The 13,097-nt window shown below is 41.6% G+C and overlaps 2 pseudogenes; both read left to right on the forward strand.

Moving 5' to 3' along the window:
* Window positions 1-412: 412 nt before the first annotated feature.
* LOC130308035 (U2 spliceosomal RNA) lies at window positions 413-520 on the forward strand (annotated as a pseudogene).
* A 6,800-nt stretch (window positions 521-7,320) lies between these two features.
* Window positions 7,321-7,428, forward strand: LOC130308036 (U2 spliceosomal RNA; annotated as a pseudogene).
* Window positions 7,429-13,097: the final 5,669 nt, after the last annotated feature.

A 13,097-nucleotide genomic window follows, 5' to 3' on the forward strand; every position in this document is an offset into this window, starting at 1 on the left:
ATGCAGGTATGTCCTCTATCCTTACAGCTTCCCGTGGCTGTTGGTTTTATACCGTTTGGGGACAGCCAAGGAGGCGTCAGCAGGCAACACAGGTAAGTGTGTGCTTGTGTGTGTGTGTGTGTGTTTCCTATGCAGATCCTAAACCCAGTATCAAATGCAAGTAGGAGGAGTAAGAAGGGTTCCTGCCAAAGCCAGGTTATGGATTGCATTTAAAAATGGTCCATCAGAGTGAAATGGACTCCCATCTTCCTGCTTAGCAATAATGATATGGGTTTAGGGTCTGCTGTGTGTACTGGTGGGTGACTGCCACCCAGCCAGAGTGTGTATGGGAGGCTGCCAGCCAGCCTCCCTTCCTACAAGTAGTGATGGTGCATGTGAAGGGGACAGCGTTGGTTCCTCCCCTTTCACAGTTATCACTTATCATCCTTCCTTTTGGCTGGTATCAAATGTGGTGTCTGTTTATATCAGTTTAATATCTGATATGTCCCCTATCTGGTAGCATATATTAAGTGCACCACCAGGTTTCAGTGTTGGAAAGAAAGATTACCTGTTTATTTGCTGCTGCAGCTGCTTGCTGGCTAGTCCAGTGGGTCCCTACTGCAGGCAAAAGACAATAGGTGGTGCCTATGTGCCTAGGTGGATAGGACATCAGCTATGAGGCATTTGTTTGTACAAACTGCTGCTCACAACTAATGTTGTAATATAGTGTCTCCATCTGCTGGTGGTATTGAATAAGCAATAGTGCAATGATAGGGTCTGAAAAAGAAGAAAAATAAGAAGCAGCAGCATATGAAAAAAGGAGGAAAGAAGGAAAACATGGAGAGAAGAAAAAAAAGAAGGTAAAAATGAGGTGAAAACATGTTTAAAAAAGTATTTCCATCTCTCTCTCTATATATATGTATATATATATATATATATATATATATATATGTTTAAAAGAAAAAAAAATTATATATATACATATATACATATAGAGAGAGAGAGATAAATATATATAGAGATAGATGGGTGGATAGATAGATAGATAGAGAGATACACATACACACATACACACATACACACATACACACATACATACATACATAGATATGTGTGTATTGTTGGAGTTGCAAACATGGGTGCACTTGACAAACTCAGTGCGGCTATTCCCCATTGAAAGATTGTTGCACCCAGGACCCTTAGCACTGTGATATGCTACTCAATACCACTGGCATGGCCAGGTGTAAACAACATCTGACCTTTGTTGTGTATGTAACCATGGAGATTGTGATGTCGCCTAGGCTCACCAAAGAACAGCCTTGTCAGAAGCAGCACTGCCATGAGCAGAAGTAGCAGCACCATAGGTTGTCAAATAAGTTGGATTTAACCAAGACAAGTGAGTCCAATAGGATGCAGGTATGTCCTCTATCCTTACAGCTTCCCGTGGCTGTTGGTTTTATACCGTTTGGGGACAGCCAAGGAGGCGTCAGCAGGCAACACAGGTAAGTGTGTGCTTGTGTGTGTGTGTGTGTGTGTGTGTGTTTCCTATGCAGATCCTAAACCCAGTATCAAATGCAAGTAGGAGGAGTAAGAAGGGTTCCTGCCAAAGCCAGGTTATGGATTGCATTTAAAAATGGTCCATCAGAGTGAAATGGACTCCCATCTTCCTGCTTAGCAATAATGATATGGGTTTAGGGTCTGCTGTGTGTACTGGTGGGTGACTGCCACCCAGCCAGAGTGTGTATGGGAGGCTGCCAGCCAGCCTCCCTTCCTACAAGTAGTGATGGTGCATGTGAAGGGGACAGCGTTGGTTCCTCCCCTTTCACAGTTATCACTTATCATCCTTCCTTTTGGCTGGTATCAAATGTGGTGTCTGTTTATATCAGTTTAATATCTGATATGTCCCCTATCTGATAGCAGATATTAAGTACACCACCAGGTTTCAGTGTTGGAAAGAAAGGTTATCTGTTTATTAGCTGCAGCTGCAGCTGCTTGCTGGCTAGTCCAGTGGGCCCCTACTGCAGGCAAAAGACAATAGGTGGTGCCTATGTGCCTAGGTGGATAGGACATCAGCTATGAGGCATTTGTTTGTACAAACTGCTGCTCACAACTAATGTTGTAATATAGTGTCTCCATCTGCTGGTGGTATTGAATAAGCAATAGTGCAATGATAGGGTTTGAAAAAGAAGAAAAATAAGAAGCAGCAGCATAGGAAAGAAGGAAAACATGGAGAGAAGAAAAAAAGAAGGTAAAAATGAGGTGAAAACATGTTTAAAAAAGTATTTCCATCTCTCTCTCTCTATATGTATACACATATATATATATATATATATATATATATATATTTAAAAGAAAAAAAAAAAAATATATATATATATATATATATATATACATATAGAGAGAGAGAGATAAATATATATAGAGATAGATGGGTGGATAGATAGATAGATAGATAGATAGATAGATAGATACACATACATACATACATACATACATACATACGTGTGTATTGTTGGAGTTGCAAACATGGGTGCACTTGACAAACTCAGTGCGGCTATTCCCCATTGAAAGATTGTTGCACCCAGGACCCTTAGCACTGGGATATGCTACTCAATACCACTGGCATGGCCAGGTGTAAACAACATCTGACCTTTGTTGTGTATGTAACCATGGAGATTGTGATGTCGCCTAGGCCCACCAAAGAACAGCCTTGTCAGAAGCAGCACTGCCATGAGCAGAAGTAGCAGCACCATAGGTTGTCAAATAAGTTGGATTTAACCAAGACAAGTGAGTCCAATAGGATGCAGGTATGTCCTCTATCCTTACAGCTTCCCGTGGCTGTTGGTTTTATACCGTTTGGGGACAGCCAAGGAGGCGTCAGCAGGCAACACAGGTAAGTGTGTGCTTGTGTGTGTGTGTGTGTGTGTTTCCTATGCAGATCCTAAACCCAGTATCAAATGCAAGTAGGAGGAGTAAGAAGGGTTCCTGCCAAAGCCAGGTTATGGATTGCATTTAAAAATGGTCCATCAGAGTGAAATGGACTCCCATCTTCCTGCTTAGCAATAATGATATGGGTTTAGGGTCTGCTGTGTGTACTGGTGGGTGACTGCCACCCAGCCAGAGTGTGTATGGGAGGCTGCCAGCCAGCCTCCCTTCCTACAAGTAATGATGGTGCATGTGAAGGGGACAGCTTTGGTTCCTCCCCTTTCACAGTTATCACTTCTCATCCTTCCTTTTGGCTGGTATCAAATGTGGTGTCTGTTTATATCAGTTTAATATCTGATATGTCCCCTATCTGATAGCATATATTAAATGCACCACCAGGTTTCAGTGTTGGAAAGAAAGATTATCTGTTTATTTGCTGCAGCTGCTTGCTGTCTAGTCCAGTGGGTCCCTACTGCAGGCAATAGACAATAGGTAGTGCCTATGTGCCTAGATGGATAGGACATCAGCTATGAGGCATTTGTTTGTACAAACTGCTGCTCACAACTAATGTTGTAATATAGTGTCTCCATCTGCTGGTGGTATTGAATAAGCAATAGTGCAATGATAGGGTCTGAAAAAGAAGAAAAATAAGAAGCAGCAGCATAGGAAAGAAGGAAAACATGGAGAGAAGAAAAAAAGAAGGTAAAAATGAGGTGAAAACATGTTTAAAAAAGTATTTCCATCTCTCTCTCTCTCTATATGTATATACATATATATATATATATTTAAAAGAAAAAAAAATTATATATATATATATATATATATATATATATATATATACATATAGAGAGAGAGAGAGAGATAAATATATATAGAGATAGATGGGTGGATGGATAGATAGATAGATAGATAGATAGACATACATACATACATACACACATACACACATACACACATACACACATACATACATATGTGTGTATTGTTGGAGTTGCAAACATGGGTGCACTTGACAAACTCAGTGCGGCTATTCCCCATTGAAAGATTGTTGCACCCAGGACCCTTAGCACTGGGATATGCTACTCAATACCACTGGCATGGCCAGGTGTAAACAACATCTGACCTTTGTTGTGTATGTAACCATGGAGATTGTGATGTCGCCTAGGCCCACCAAAGAACAGCCTTGTCAGAAGCAGCACTGCCATGAGCATAAGTAGCAGCACCATAGGTTGTCAAATAAGTTGGATTTAACCAAGACAAGTGAGTCCAATAGGATGCAGGTATGTCCTCTATCCTTACAGCTTCCCGTGGCTGTTGGTTTTATACCGTTTGGGGACAGCCAAGGAGGCGTCAGCAGGCAACACAGGTAAGTGTGTGCTTGTGTGTGTGTGTGTGTGTTTCCTATGCAGATCCTAAACCCAGTATCAAATGCAAGTAGGAGGAGTAAGAAGGGTTCCTGCCAAAGCCAGGTTATGGATTGCATTTAAAAATGGTCCATCAGAGTGAAATGGACTCCCATCTTCCTGCTTAGCAATAATGATATGGGTTTAGGGTCTGCTGTGTGTACTGGTGGGTGACTGCCACCCAGCCAGAGTGTGTATGGGAGGCTGCCAGCCAGCCTCCCTTCCTACAAGTAGTGATGGTGCATGTGAAGGGGACAGCGTTGGTTCCTCCCCTTTCACAGTTATCACTTATCATCCTTCCTTCCGGCTGGTATCAAATGTGGTGTCTGTGTATATCAGTTTAATATCTGATATGTCCCCTATCTGGTAGCATATATTAAGTGCACCACCAGGTTTCAGTGTTGGAAAGAAAGATTACCTGTTTATTTGCTGCTGCAGCTGCTTGCTGGCTAGTCCAGTGGGTCCCTACTGCAGGCAAAAGACAATAGGTGGTGCCTATGTGCCTAGGTGGATAGGACATCAGCTATGAGGCATTTGTTTGTACAAACTGCTGCTCACAACTAATGTTGTAATATAGTGTCTCCATCTGCTGGTGGTATTGAATAAGCAATAGTGCAATGATAGGGTCTGAAAAAGAAGAAAAATAAGAAGCAGCAGCATATGAAAAAAGGAGGAAAGAAGGAAAACATGGAGAGAAGAAAAAAAAGAAGGTAAAAATGAGGTGAAAACATGTTTAAGAAAGTATTTCCATCTCTCTCTCTCTCTATATGTATATATATATATATATATATATATATATATTTAAAAGAAAAAAAAATTATATATATACATATAGAGAGAGAGAGATAAATATATATAGAGATAGATGGGTGGATAGATAGATAGATAGATAGATAGAGAGATACACATACACACATACACACATACACACATACATACATACATAGATATGTGTGTATTGTTGGAGTTGCAAACATGGGTGCACTTGACAAACTCAGTGCGGCTATTCCCCATTGAAAGATTGTTGCACCCAGGACCCTTAGCACTGTGATATGCTACTCAATACCACTGGCATGGCCAGGTGTAAACAACATCTGACCTTTGTTGTGTATGTAACCATGGAGATTGTGATGTCGCCTAGGCTCACCAAAGAACAGCCTTGTCAGAAGCAGCACTGCCATGAGCAGAAGTAGCAGCACCATAGGTTGTCAAATAAGTTGGATTTAACCAAGACAAGTGAGTCCAATAGGATGCAGGTATGTTCTCTATCCTTACAGCTTCCCATGGCTGTTGGTTTTATACCGTTTGGGGACAGCCAAGGAGGCGTCAGCAGGCAACACAGGTAAGTGTGTGCTTGTGTGTGTGTGTGTGTGTTTCCTATGCAGATCCTAAACCCAGTATCAAATGCAAGTAGGAGGAGTAAGAAGGGTTCCTGCCAAAGCCAGGTTATGGATTGCATTTAAAAATGGTCCATCAGAGTGAAATGGACTCCCATCTTCCTGCTTAGCAATAATGATATGGGTTTAGGGTCTGCTGTGTGTACTGGTGGGTGACTGCCACCCAGCCAGAGTGTGTATGGGAGGCTGCCAGCCAGCCTCCCTTCCTACAAGTAGTGATGGTGCATGTGAAGGGGACAGCGTTGGTTCCTCCCCTTTCACAGTTATCACTTCTCATCCTTCCTTTTGGCTGGTATCAAATGTGGTGTCTGTTTATATCAGTTTAATATCTGATATGTCTCCTATCTGGTAGCATATATTAAGTGCACCACCAGGTTTCAGTGTTGGAAAGAAAGATTACCTGTTTATTTGCTGATGCAGCTGCTTGTTGGTTAGTCCAGTGGGCCCCTACTGCAGACAAAAGAGAATAGGTGGTGCCTATGTGCCTAGGTGGATAGGACATCAGCTATGAGGCATTTGTTTGTACAAACTGCTGCTCACAACTAATGTTGTAATATAGTGTCTCCATCTGCTGGTGGTATTGAATAAGCAATAGTGCAATGATAGGGTCTGAAAAAGAAGAAAAATAAGAAGCAGCAGCATAGGAAAGAAGGAAAACATGGAGAGAAGAAAAAAAGAAGGTAAAAATGAGGTGAAAACATGTTTAAAAAAGTATTTCCATCTCTCTCTCTCTCTCTATATGTATATACATATATATATATATATATATATATATATATATACATATAGAGAGAGAGATAAATATATATAGAGATAGTTGGGTGGATAGATAGATAGATAGATAGATAGATACACATACATACATACATACATACATACATACATACATACATACATAAATACGTGTGTATTGTTGGAGTTGCAAACATGGGTGCACTTGACAAACTCAGTGCGGCTATTCCCCATTGAAAGATTGTTGCACCCAGGACCCTTAGCACTGGGATATGCTACTCAATACCACTGGCATGGCCAGGTGTAAACAACATCTGACCTTTGTTGTGTATGTAACCATGGAGATTGTGATGTCGCCTAGGCCCACCAAAGAACAGCCTTGTCAGAAGCAGCACTGCCATGAGCAGAAGTAGCAGCACCATAGGTTGTCAAATAAGTTGGATTTAACCAAGACAAGTGAGTCCAATAGGATGCAGGTATGTCCTCTATCCTTACAGCTTCCCGTGGCTGTTGGTTTTATACCGTTTGGGGACAGCCAAGGAGGCGTCAGCAGGCAACACAGGTAAGTGTGTGCTTGTGTGTGTGTGTGTGTGTGTTTCCTATGCAGATCCTAAACCCAGTATCAAATGCAAGTAGGAGGAGTAAGAAGGGTTCCTGCCAAAGCCAGGTTATGGATTGCATTTAAAAATGGTCCATCAGAGTGAAATGGACTCCCATCTTCCTGCTTAGCAATAATGATATGGGTTTAGGGTCTGCTGTGTGTACTGGTGGGTGACTGCCACCCAGCCAGAGTGTGTATGGGAGGCTGCCAGCCAGCCTCCCTTCCTACAAGTAGTGATGGTGCATGTGAAGGGGACAGCGTTGGTTCCTCCCCTTTCACAGTTATCACTTATCATCCTTCCTTTTGGCTGGTATCAAATGTGGTGTCTGTTTATATCAGTTTAATATCTGATATGTCCCCTATCTGGTAGCATATATTAAGTGCACCACCAGGTTTCAGTGTTGGAAAGAAAGATTACCTGTTTATTTGCTGCTGCAGCTGCTTGCTGGCTAGTCCAGTGGGTCCCTACTGCAGGCAAAAGACAATAGGTGGTGCCTATGTGCCTAGGTGGATAGGACATCAGCTATGAGGCATTTGTTTGTACAAACTGCTGCTCACAACTAATGTTGTAATATAGTGTCTCCATCTGCTGGTGGTATTGAATAAGCAATAGTGCAATGATAGGGTCTGAAAAAGAAGAAAAATAAGAAGCAGCAGCATATGAAAAAAGGAGGAAAGAAGGAAAACATGGAGAGAAGAAAAAAAAGAAGGTAAAAATGAGGTGAAAACATGTTTAAAAAAGTATTTCCATCTCTCTCTCTATATATATGTATATATATATATATATATATATATATATATATATATATATGTTTAAAAGAAAAAAAAATTATATATATACATATATACATATAGAGAGAGAGAGATAAATATATATAGAGATAGATGGGTGGATAGATAGATAGATAGAGAGATACACATACACACATACACACATACACACATACACACATACATACATACATAGATATGTGTGTATTGTTGGAGTTGCAAACATGGGTGCACTTGACAAACTCAGTGCGGCTATTCCCCATTGAAAGATTGTTGCACCCAGGACCCTTAGCACTGTGATATGCTACTCAATACCACTGGCATGGCCAGGTGTAAACAACATCTGACCTTTGTTGTGTATGTAACCATGGAGATTGTGATGTCGCCTAGGCTCACCAAAGAACAGCCTTGTCAGAAGCAGCACTGCCATGAGCAGAAGTAGCAGCACCATAGGTTGTCAAATAAGTTGGATTTAACCAAGACAAGTGAGTCCAATAGGATGCAGGTATGTCCTCTATCCTTACAGCTTCCCGTGGCTGTTGGTTTTATACCGTTTGGGGACAGCCAAGGAGGCGTCAGCAGGCAACACAGGTAAGTGTGTGCTTGTGTGTGTGTGTGTGTGTGTGTGTGTGTGTGTTTCCTATGCAGATCCTAAACCCAGTATCAAATGCAAGTAGGAGGAGTAAGAAGGGTTCCTGCCAAAGCCAGGTTATGGATTGCATTTAAAAATGGTCCATCAGAGTGAAATGGACTCCCATCTTCCTGCTTAGCAATAATGATATGGGTTTAGGGTCTGCTGTGTGTACTGGTGGGTGACTGCCACCCAGCCAGAGTGTGTATGGGAGGCTGCCAGCCAGCCTCCCTTCCTACAAGTAGTGATGGTGCATGTGAAGGGGACAGCGTTGGTTCCTCCCCTTTCACAGTTATCACTTATCATCCTTCCTTTTGGCTGGTATCAAATGTGGTGTCTGTTTATATCAGTTTAATATCTGATATGTCCCCTATCTGATAGCAGATATTAAGTACACCACCAGGTTTCAGTGTTGGAAAGAAAGGTTATCTGTTTATTAGCTGCAGCTGCAGCTGCTTGCTGGCTAGTCCAGTGGGCCCCTACTGCAGGCAAAAGACAATAGGTGGTGCCTATGTGCCTAGGTGGATAGGACATCAGCTATGAGGCATTTGTTTGTACAAACTGCTGCTCACAACTAATGTTGTAATATAGTGTCTCCATCTGCTGGTGGTATTGAATAAGCAATAGTGCAATGATAGGGTTTGAAAAAGAAGAAAAATAAGAAGCAGCAGCATAGGAAAGAAGGAAAACATGGAGAGAAGAAAAAAAGAAGGTAAAAATGAGGTGAAAACATGTTTAAAAAAGTATTTCCATCTCTCTCTATATGTATACACACATATATATATATATATATATATATATTTAAAAGAAAAAAAAAAAAAAAATATATATATATATATATATATATACATATAGAGAGAGAGAGATAAATATATATAGAGATAGATGGGTGGATAGATAGATAGATAGATAGATAGATACACATACATACATACATACATACATACATACGTGTGTATTGTTGGAGTTGCAAACATGGGTGCACTTGACAAACTCAGTGCGGCTATTCCCCATTGAAAGATTGTTGCACCCAGGACCCTTAGCACTGGGATATGCTACTCAATACCACTGGCATGGCCAGGTGTAAACAACATCTGACCTTTGTTGTGTATGTAACCATGGAGATTGTGATGTCGCCTAGGCCCACCAAAGAACAGCCTTGTCAGAAGCAGCACTGCCATGAGCAGAAGTAGCAGCACCATAGGTTGTCAAATAAGTTGGATTTAACCAAGACAAGTGAGTCCAATAGGATGCAGGTATGTCCTCTATCCTTACAGCTTCCCGTGGCTGTTGGTTTTATACCGTTTGGGGACAGCCAAGGAGGCGTCAGCAGGCAACACAGGTAAGTGTGTGCTTGTGTGTGTGTGTGTGTGTGTGTTTCCTATGCAGATCCTAAACCCAGTATCAAATGCAAGTAGGAGGAGTAAGAAGGGTTCCTGCCAAAGCCAGGTTATGGATTGCATTTAAAAATGGTCCATCAGAGTGAAATGGACTCCCATCTTCCTGCTTAGCAATAATGATATGGGTTTAGGGTCTGCTGTGTGTACTGGTGGGTGACTGCCACCCAGCCAGAGTGTGTATGGGAGGCTGCCAGCCAGCCTCCCTTCCTACAAGTAATGATGGTGCATGTGAAGGGGACAGCTTTGGTTCCTCCCCTTTCACAGTTATCACTTCTCATCCTTCCTTTTGGCTGGTATCAAATGTGGTGTCTGTTTATATCAGTTTAATATCTGATATGTCCCCTATCTGATAGCATATATTAAATGCACCACCAGGTTTCAGTGTTGGAAAGAAAGATTATCTGTTTATTTGCTGCAGCTGCTTGCTGTCTAGTCCAGTGGGTCCCTACTGCAGGCAATAGACAATAGGTAGTGCCTATGTGCCTAGATGGATAGGACATCAGCTATGAGGCATTTGTTTGTACAAACTGCTGCTCACAACTAATGTTGTAATATAGTGTCTCCATCTGCTGGTGGTATTGAATAAGCAATAGTGCAATGATAGGGTCTGAAAAAGAAGAAAAATAAGAAGCAGCAGCATAGGAAAGAAGGAAAACATGGAGAGAAGAAAAAAAGAAGGTAAAAATGAGGTGAAAACATGTTTAAAAAAGTATTTCCATCTCTCTCTCTCTCTCTATATGTATATACATATATATATATATATATATATATATATATATATATATATATATATACATATAGAGAGAGAGATAAATATATATAGAGATAGTTGGGTGGATAGATAGATAGATAGATAGATAGATAGATACACATACATACATACATACATACATACATACATACATACATAAATACGTGTGTATTGTTGGAGTTGCAAACATGGGTGCACTTGACAAACTCAGTGCGGCTATTCCCCATTGAAAGATTGTTGCACCCAGGACCCTTAGCACTGGGATATGCTACTCAATACCACTGGCATGGCCAGGTGTAAACAACATCTGACCTTTGTTGTGTATGTAACCATGGAGATTGTGATGTCGCCTAGGCCCACCAAAGAACAGCCTTGTCAGAAGCAGCACTGCCATGAGCAGAAGTAGCAGCACCATAGGTTGTCAAATAAGTTGGATTTAACCAAGACAAGTGAGTCCAATAGGATGCAGGTATGTCCTCTATCCTTACAGCTTCCCGTGGCTGTTGGTTTTATACCGTTTGGGGACAGCCAAGGAGGCGTCAGCAGGCAACACAGGTAAGTGTGTGCTTGTGTGTGTGTGTGTGTTTCCTATGCAGATCCTAAACCCAGTATCAAATGCAAGTAGGAGGAGTAAGAAGGGTTCCTGCCAAAGCCAGGTTATGGATTGCATTTAAAAATGGTCCATCAGAGTGAAATGGACTCCCATCTTCCTGCTTAGCAATAATGATATGGGTTTAGGGTCTGCTGTGTGTACTGGTGGGTGACTGCCACCCAGCCAGAGTGTGTATGGGAGGCTGCCAGCCAGCCTCCCTTGCTACAAGTAGTGATGGTGCATGTGAAGGGGACAGCGTTGGTTCCTCCCCTTTCACAGTTATCACTTCTCATCCTTCCTTTTGGCTGGTATCAAATGTGGTGTCTGTTTATATCAGTTTAATATCTGATATGTCCCCTATCTGGTAGCATATATTAAGTGCACCACCAGGTTTCAGTGTTGGAAAGAAAGATTACCTGTTTATTTGCTGCTGCTGCTGCAGCTGCTTGCTGGCTAGTCCAGTGGGTCCCTACTGCAGGCAAAAGACAATAGGTGGTGCCTATGTGGATAGGACATCAGCTATGAGACATTTGTTTGTACAAACTGCTGCTCACAACTAATGTTGTAATATAGTGTCTCCATCTGCTGGTGGTATTGAATAAGCAATAGTGCAATGATAGGGTCTGAAAAAGAAGAAAAATAAGAAGCAGCAGCATAGGAAAGAAGGAAAACATGGAGAGAAGAAAAAAAGAAGGTAAAAATGAGGTGAAAACATGTTTAAAAAAGTATTTCCATCTCTCTCTCTCTCTATATGTATATACATATATATATATATATTTAAAAGAAAAAAAAATTATATATATATATATATATATATATATATATATACATATAGAGAGAGAGAGAGAGATAAATATATATAGAGATAGATGGGTGGATGGATAGATAGATAGATAGATAGATAGATAGATAGATAGACATACATGCATACATACACACATACACACATACACACATACACACATACATACATATGTGTGTATTGTTGGAGTTGCAAACATGGGTGCACTTGACAAACTCAGTGCGGCTATTCCCCATTGAAAGATTGTTGCACCCAGGACCCTTAGCACTGGGATATGCTACTCAATACCACTGGCATGGCCAGGTGTAAACAACATCTGACCTTTGTTGTGTATGTAACCATGGAGATTGTGATGTCGCCTAGGCCCACCAAAGAACAGCCTTGTCAGAAGCAGCACTGCCATGAGCATAAGTAGCAGCACCATAGGTTGTCAAATAAGTTGGATTTAACCAAGACAAGTGAGTCCAATAGGATGCAGGTATGTCCTCTATCCTTACAGCTTCCCGTGGCTGTTGGTTTTATACCGTTTGGGGACAGCCAAGGAGGCGTCAGCAGGCAACACAGGTAAGTGTGTGCTTGTGTGTGTGTGTGTGTGTTTCCTATGCAGATCCTAAACCCAGTATCAAATGCAAGTAGGAGGAGTAAGAAGGGTTCCTGCCAAAGCCAGGTTATGGATTGCATTTAAAAATGGTCCATCAGAGTGAAATGGACTCCCATCTTCCTGCTTAGCAATAATGATATGGGTTTAGGGTCTGCTGTGTGTACTGGTGGGTGACTGCCACCCAGCCAGAGTGTGTATGGGAGGCTGCCAGCCAGCCTCCCTTCCTACAAGTAGTGATGGTGCATGTGAAGGGGACAGCGTTGGTTCCTCCCCTTTCACAGTTATCACTTATCATCCTTCCTTCCGGCTGGTATCAAATGTGGTGTCTGTGTATATCAGTTTAATATCTGATATGTCCCCTATCTGGTAGCATATATTAAGTGCACCACCAGGTTTCAGTGTTGGAAAGAAAGATTACCTGTTTATTTGCTGCTGCAGCTGCTTGTTGGCTAGTCCAGTGGGTCCCTACTGCAGGCAAAAGACAATAGGTGGTGCCTATGTGCCTAGGTGGA

The sequence above is a fragment of the Hyla sarda genome, unplaced genomic scaffold (assembly GCF_029499605.1).
Source record: "Hyla sarda isolate aHylSar1 unplaced genomic scaffold, aHylSar1.hap1 scaffold_1456, whole genome shotgun sequence".
Taxonomy (NCBI): domain Eukaryota; kingdom Metazoa; phylum Chordata; class Amphibia; order Anura; family Hylidae; genus Hyla; species Hyla sarda.